Source organism: Petaurus breviceps, unplaced genomic scaffold, assembly GCF_028583685.1.
Source record: "Petaurus breviceps papuanus isolate PSGF00001 unplaced genomic scaffold, PetGlider_PUasm1.0 90416, whole genome shotgun sequence".
Taxonomy (NCBI): domain Eukaryota; kingdom Metazoa; phylum Chordata; class Mammalia; order Diprotodontia; family Petauridae; genus Petaurus; species Petaurus breviceps.
The window spans coordinates 1,019,916-1,027,388 of NW_027187244.1; the positions used below are offsets into that span (position 1 = coordinate 1,019,916).

At 32.9% G+C, this 7,473-nt stretch overlaps 1 protein-coding gene across 4 annotated transcripts in view; it reads left to right on the top strand.

Moving 5' to 3' along the window:
- ACP1 (acid phosphatase 1) overlaps positions 1 to 7,473 on the top strand; it is a 32,305-nt gene that overhangs the window by 16,899 nt on the left and 7,933 nt on the right. The gene's annotated exons all lie outside the window — the stretch shown is intronic.

Below are 7,473 nucleotides of genomic sequence, written 5' to 3' on the forward strand. Positions count from 1 at the left end.
GTGTGTGTGTGTGTGTGTGTGTGTGTGTGTGTGTGTGTGTGTGTGTGAAGTGTGAGGCTGGATCCTTCCTGACTCCTGGGCTGGAATTTTACTCACTGCACCACCTAGCTGCCCCTAATCCTGTTACATTTGCACATGTAATCATGTCTTGGAACATTTGGATAAACATTCTTGGAGCTGGAAAACAGCTTGCTCATTTTTCTTTGTTTTTTTATAAAACATCACTTTTGTTAAAACAGCAAACAACTTGTTTTAAAAAATTAAAATTTGTTTTTGAATTAAATTTAAAATTTCCATATAGTCTGTTTTTATATTTAAATGTACTTTTAGGTATGCAAAAAACGTGAAACATTTTTCTTTCGTTCATATCATCTGATCATTTTACTTTTTCTTCTAATCTTTATTTGGTGTACTCTTTTTTGTGTCATAGACTGTTTTGATAGTCTGGTGGAGCCAATGGACTCTTCGCAGAATAACATTTAAATACATAGGAATACAAATGAAACCAATTATGTCAAACTAAACTTCTCTCTACACTCGCGCGCACACACACACTCGCGCGCACACACACACACACTCGCGCACACACACACACACACTCGCGCACACACACACACACACATTCAAAGAGCCTAGGTTAAGAAGCATTGCCCTGCCTTCCCCCCTCCAAAAAGACAAGGAAAAAAAAAAAAGAAGCATTGCCTGAAAACAATTGAGATAGCTTTTTGTTTCAGCCTTCAGGCTGCCTGTTTGATACAAACTGGGCCTTAGAAATGAGTATGTCAGATAATTAAGGTGACATCTAGACAGCATGAATTTAAGTAGAAGGAATTTTTAAAATAATCAGCAGACTTAATAGAAAAACTTTTATTGAATTCAGTTTTAGTTTGAATGTCTTTACTTTAAATTCCTTCTTAGCAAAATGGAGTATGAGAAATCATTCAGTTAATCAACATTTATTCAGCACCTATTTATGTGTCGTCACAGCGCTAAGTGTTATAGTGGGTTATTGTGAAATTACTTATACCACTGAAAGGGAAGAAGCATTGGTTTAGATCAGGGAATCGAGCTCTTTAGTTAGTAAAGTAAATGCTCGTTCATTAGGAAAAAAAGCACGACAAAGGCTAGAGTTACAGATTTGCCTGTGTTGCTAAACAAAAGAAGTACTAGGTCTTCTCATAGGATTCTCCATCACTGCACATCTAACACCACTGTGGTTGTGTGGAATTCTCACTGTGGAGGAATGCTCCTGGTATCCTGATATCTTTCTTCTAGTATCTCATGTCCTGTGGAATATTTTCATCCTTCTTTTGATTTTCATGTTTTCTAGGTTATAGGAAATAGTAGGCATTTGTCAGTAAAGCAATTTATGAACAACAACAAAATTGTTAGTAAACTCCACTTAGAAATGGGAAAGTATTTATTACTTAAAATAATTGACTTCAGTTAGCAGATTTTCTTAACTCCTTTTTATAAATACATTAATTACTTCACTTTGTGCCTTTAAAATGAGTATTATCTGCTTTTTAAATAAAATACAGTTGATACAGATACGAGTCAGGAAATTCACAACATGGTCTGCTACTTTAAAGATATAAATTAGTAATCTACAATATTCCATTTAGAGTGAGCTAAATTTCAGCTTTATGAGTTTAATCATTATTTATCAAACTCTAATATTGAATTAGTGATTTTTTTTTTGCACTAAATGCTAATAGCTCTTAATTTCTGGCTTCTCTTTTTTATATTCTAGTCCAGGGGTGGGGAACCTGTGACCTTGAGGCTGCAGGTTCCCCGCCCCTAGTCTAGTCTTTGTACTAATTATTGTTTAGAGGAAATATCTAGAAGACTTAAGCCTTTCTAAAATTGGAAATTTGCATTAGATGTGAGATCAAATATTTTTGTACCTTTCATCCTTTCTGATTCCTTTCACTGGTAAGCATAATTTTTTTATTCCATATATAGTTTTCTTTTTCTTTCAATTATATGCTGAAATATATTTGTTGAAATTTTGTTAATTTTATAATTTAATTTTTTAAATAAAAAGGACACGTAACTGACCTTTATGACTTTGTCACAAATCCAAAGTCTTTTTTTTTCCTTAATTGTATTTTACTTTTTTCCAATTACATATAAAGATAATTTTCAGCATTCATTTTTGCAAAATTTTGAATTTCAATTTTTTTTCCTCTTTCTCCTCTCCCTTTTCCAAGACAGCAAGCAATCTGATATGGGTTGTACATGTACAATGCTGTTAAGCATATTTCCATGTTAGTCATACTGTGAAAGAAGAATCAGAACAAAATGGAAAAACCATGAGAAAAAACAAATGCTGTTGATGTGTACAATATTCTCCTGGTTCTGCTTACTTCACTCAGCATCAGTTCATATTAGTCTTTACAGGTTTTTCTCAAATCTGCCTGCCCATCATTTCTTATAGAGCAGTAGTATTCCATTATATTTATATTCCACAACTTTTTCAGCCATTCCCCAAATGATGGACAACCTCTCAATTTCCAGTTTGTGGTGGAGATTTAAGGCTACTTTTTGCATTTGAATTTTAATGAAAATGGGGTTATTTTCAGAAGAGTTTTTAAAAAAAAATATATGTAACTTTATTTTTTACAAATTCATTTTTCTTTTTGAAATTATTTATCTGTTTTTGATGTTCTTTTCTTTTTAAATTTTGAGTTCTAAATTCTTTCCCTTTCTCCTATTCCTCCCCTATCTACTAAGAAGGCAAGCAGATAATCAATTATACATGTGAAATCATGAAGAGAACATTTCCATATTAGCCATATCACACACAAAAACAGATAAAAAAAGAACGCAAGAAAATTATACTTAAGTTTGTACTCATTTCATCAGTTCTCTCTCTGGAAGTAGATAGCATTTTTTATAAATTTGACTTAGTTCTGTATATATTTGAGAAATGAGGCCTTTATCAGAGAAACTTTTAAAATATTTTAAAATTTTTATATATTATATATTTTTATAATTTTTTATATAGCTTTATTGTTTTAGCAATATGTAGTTTCCCAGATTATCTCTTTTAATTAGGTCTATTTTAACTCTTTTTCTTTCAAGTGTGTCTCTTGTAAACATTGTGTTGAATTTCTGTGTTGTTTCTCATCCACTCTGCTGCCTGCTTCTACTTTATGGGTGAGCTCATTCCATTAACATTCACAGTTATGATTGCTAATTATATTTTCCTCTATCCTATTTTCTTCAGTTTAATCTTCTCTCTTTCTCTTTTTCCTGTTCCTCCACAAAAGTCTGTTTTGCTTCTGACCACTGCCTTTCTTAATCCTTCCTTTTTTCATCTTCCACCAAATCTCCCTCATCCTTTTCCCTCGCTTCTCTTTTGAGGAGATAGATTTCTTTACTCAACTGAATGTCTATATGTATTTTTCCCTCTTTGAACCAATTCCGATGGTAGTGAGATTCTGTATTGCGTGTCCCTCTTCTCCCCTTGCTTTCCTTTTCCCTTCTACTTTAAAACTCTTCCCTATGCCCCTCTTTTATGTGAGTTTTTTTTTTGCCATTCTTCTCCCTTTCCCCTTTTTCCAGAGCATCCCTTTTTCTCATCTCTTCATAATTTTTTTTAGAAATTATCCCAAAATAATTGATTCTGTTCATGCCCTCTGTCTGTGTAGAATCTTTCCAAATACTGCAATAATGATTAAAGTTCTTAGAAGTTATAAATATTATCTTCCCATATGGAAATGTAAATATTTTAATTTTTTTGAATCTCTTACAATTACTCTTTGATTTATATTTTTATGCTTCTTTTGACTCTTGTCTTTGAAAGTCATATTTTCTATTCAGTACTGGTCTTTTGAATAAGGAATGCTTGAAAGTCCTCTATTTCATTAAATAACCATTTTTTCTCCCTGAAGGATTATGCTGTTTTGCTAAATAGGTTATTCTTGGTTGTAATCCTAGCTCCTTTGTCTTCTGAAATATATTCCAAGTCCTCCACTCCTTTAATGTAGACGTTGTTAAGTCTTGTGTGATGCTATCTATGACTCCTTGGTATTTGAATTGCTTTTTTCTGGTTGCTTATAATATTTTTCCTTGACCTGGGAGCTCTGGGAGTTTTCATTTTGGGATCTCTTTTAGGAGGTGATGGGTGGATTCTTTCAATTTCTGTTTTACCCTCTCTAAGCTATCAGGGTAGCTTTCCTTGATAATTTCTTGAAATATAATGTCTAGGCTCTTTATTTATTATTATTATGGCTTTCCAGTAGTCCAGTAAATCCTAAATTATCTCTCCTTGATCTATTTTCCAGGTCAGTTTTTTTTTTTGGTAGTTCATATTTTCTTCTATATCTTTTTTCTTTTGTTTCTTGATGTCTTATTGAGTCATTAACTTTCACTTACCCAGTTCTGATTTTTAAGGAATTATTTTCTTTAGTGAGTTTTGTACCTTTTTTTTCCCCATTTGGCCAATTTTATTTTTTAAGGTGTTATTTTCTTCATAACTTAAGTGATTCTTTTGCCAAGCTGTGTTGCTTCTGTGCTCTGATCTGTCTCCTACCCTGGTAGGACCTCTTCTGCTGAATTCCGAATTTATGTAAGGCTACAACAATGTTTAACTTCGACCTCTTGGCTCTGCTACTCCAAAATTTCTTTGAGGTGTTATTTTAAAGTTGTTTGAAGGGGAATACCATCTTGTCTTCACTTTTCTACTTTTTTTTTTTTTTTTTTTTTTTTTTTTTTTTTACAAATTTTGAGTCCATTCTTTCGGGTTGTCCTGTAATGATTTTCCTCTTTCTTTCTTTCCCAGTGCTTTTAAGAAAGCTTTTGAGTATTTTAACTTGTCATAATTTTTAGGTACTACTTAAAGATGCCATAGAAAGAAGTAAATTCTGTGATCCTGGGCTAGGCACCTAACCTTTAAGTATTCTAGGCAGGTCTCTAAGCCTATAAGATGCAAACTTGCATAAGGGAGTTGCCTCACCTAGGAGTTTATTGTACCTACAAGGACACAGGTCCAGTTCCTAACCTCTATGCTATTCTTTTAAAATTGGATTATTTTTCATGCAGCTTTAATTTTCCTCATAGTTCCACCTTGGGTTAGTGCCTTATTCCTCTTCAATAAGGCTTGTAATTCTGTGAAATCCTATCTGTTTCTCTAGATTTTTACTTTATTTTGTGGACAATCTTAAGCTTATTGAGAGTGAGGTTTGTTTCATTCTTTATGTTTATATTCCCAATCCCTAGTCCAGATATAGGTTTGTATTAAATGCTTGCTGACTGAATCATTACTTCAAAGATTCCACACTTCTGCTGATGTGGTTTTATTCTTTTCACTATAGTTTTTTTTTTGAGCTTTTATAACCAAATAATATTATTTAGTGACCCAACTTCTGATGATGAGATTTTCTGAACTTGGCTAGAGTCATACTCCGAGATAGGCAGTTATTTGTTAGGCCTGTACTTGAAGTTTATTAGCTTGACCAGGCCCTGCCAGAGCTTGGACTCTTGCTGTTGCTTTCATGAACCCAAGGTCACCTTCAGGGTAGGCTGATATATCTGAGTAGGATGACTTCAGTGAAATTTGTATGATATCACTAGGCTGATTATCTCAAATGAAAGTGATTCAGTCAAATTTTCTCTCAGCTATTATAACACTTAAAAATCTTTCATGATTTTATGGCTCTCTGCCATTTTCTTGAAGAAAATTCATAACTATAATTAACCAAAAATTGGAATCATTCAGTTATTTATAGAACAGATGGAATGGAAATTTAAAAATTTGAAAAATTGAAAAATTTATTTCTTGTGGAAAATGTTTGGAAGTTTAATATGAAACTTACTCCAAAGCTTTGAAATTAGCTTTGACCTTAGCAATGTGAGGTAACAAAAATTATTTTGCTGATTATTTGCTGAATGACACTTAATTTTTTTTTTCTTTTTGGAGGGGGAAAGGCAGGGCAATTGGGGTAAAGTGACTTACCCAAGGTCACACAGCTAGTATGTGTTAAAATGTCTGAGGCTGGATTTGAACTCAGGTCCTCCTGATTCCAGAGCTGGTGCTCTATTCACTGTGCTACCTAGCTGCCCCCAATTTAATTTTTTTTAAAGTCTTCATAACAATATAGAGTACTTATATAGTTTCAGATATTCAAATGTTCTTGTGATCTCCAGATTATGCTTGTTCCCTCTAATGATAGATCAGCATCCATCAAACTGTTTGTTCACCTTTTTCAACTCTTGTCTATATTTTCCCATGAGCTTCTTGTCACTCATGATGAGGTCTCTCATCATTTTTTTTTTATATGACACAACTGGCTATCAGTGTGTTTATTCTCCACTTTCTTCTTTTATTTGTCATTGTCCTCGAGGTGATTATTGCTTACTGTGTCTTGCCAAGTGTTCCTTAAAATGGTTTTTTCCCTCACTGTGTCTCATGGTTCTGAGGTCCTATGACCACCTCATAAAAGTTTTCAGATATGTTTCTGTTTTTAAACCACCATCGCTCTTTTTTGCCCTATCTCTACTTGGCAAGTAAGTCATATGTTTGCTAAGTTAGGCAATTCTTAGTCTTTTTTTTGGTCTCCTTTTTATGCAATTGGTTTGCACCAATTAAACTTATGTATAAAATTATTGTAATTGGTGTTGATGTCTTTTCAGATAACACATTACTATTTTTCATCTTAACTTGATTAAATTGGTTAAGTTGGAATTAGTTTTATTGTGTGCCTTTTTCTTTTTTAATTTCTTTTATTCAAGCCTTCTTAATTTTAATCTTTGCTCTTAACAAGTTTTTGACTGGACTGTGCAAAGATAGCTGATCAGATGTGGTTCACATCAGTAACAAATTATTTTCCTGTCCATTAAAATCAGTCTTATTTTTTATGATGTTACTCTTTGCTGTTCATGTCCACTGCCTTATGATCTTTTGCTTAGAAGATGTATTTTATAGGTGTGAGGTTTCTGCATATTCAATAAGATGTTGGTGCTTTTCGTTTTTGTTCCTGAACCATTATTTTACAGCACGTTTATATTGTCCTTACTATTCTTGTCTTTGCATTGAAGGCATTGAATATCAAAATGTATATCTATTTAATTTAAAGGTTCTTCTCATTGATCTCTATCTAGAATTTCTCTCCTTTAGAATCCTTCTAAGAGATGTTGCACAAGCCAAAATTATACTTAGGGTAGTCTTTTCGCAAATACTTCCCATGAGTATTTTAATATGAAATGATCAAATGTTCCTGCCAGTGGACACATAATAAAACCAATGCCATCAAATCCTTTATTTCCAATTCTAAGGAGAACCTGAACCATCCTTCCAATTAGGTGCAGTTTCTATCTTCTGGTTTTGTTTTTAGTGAGAATATCAAGATTGGTATGAATCAGTTCCACTAGTGGTATGTCTGTTGAGTGACTGTAGGATAAATATCTCACATGTAGTGTACCAATAGCCAAGTTAATCTTTATAGATAACATAAAAACTGATTCTTA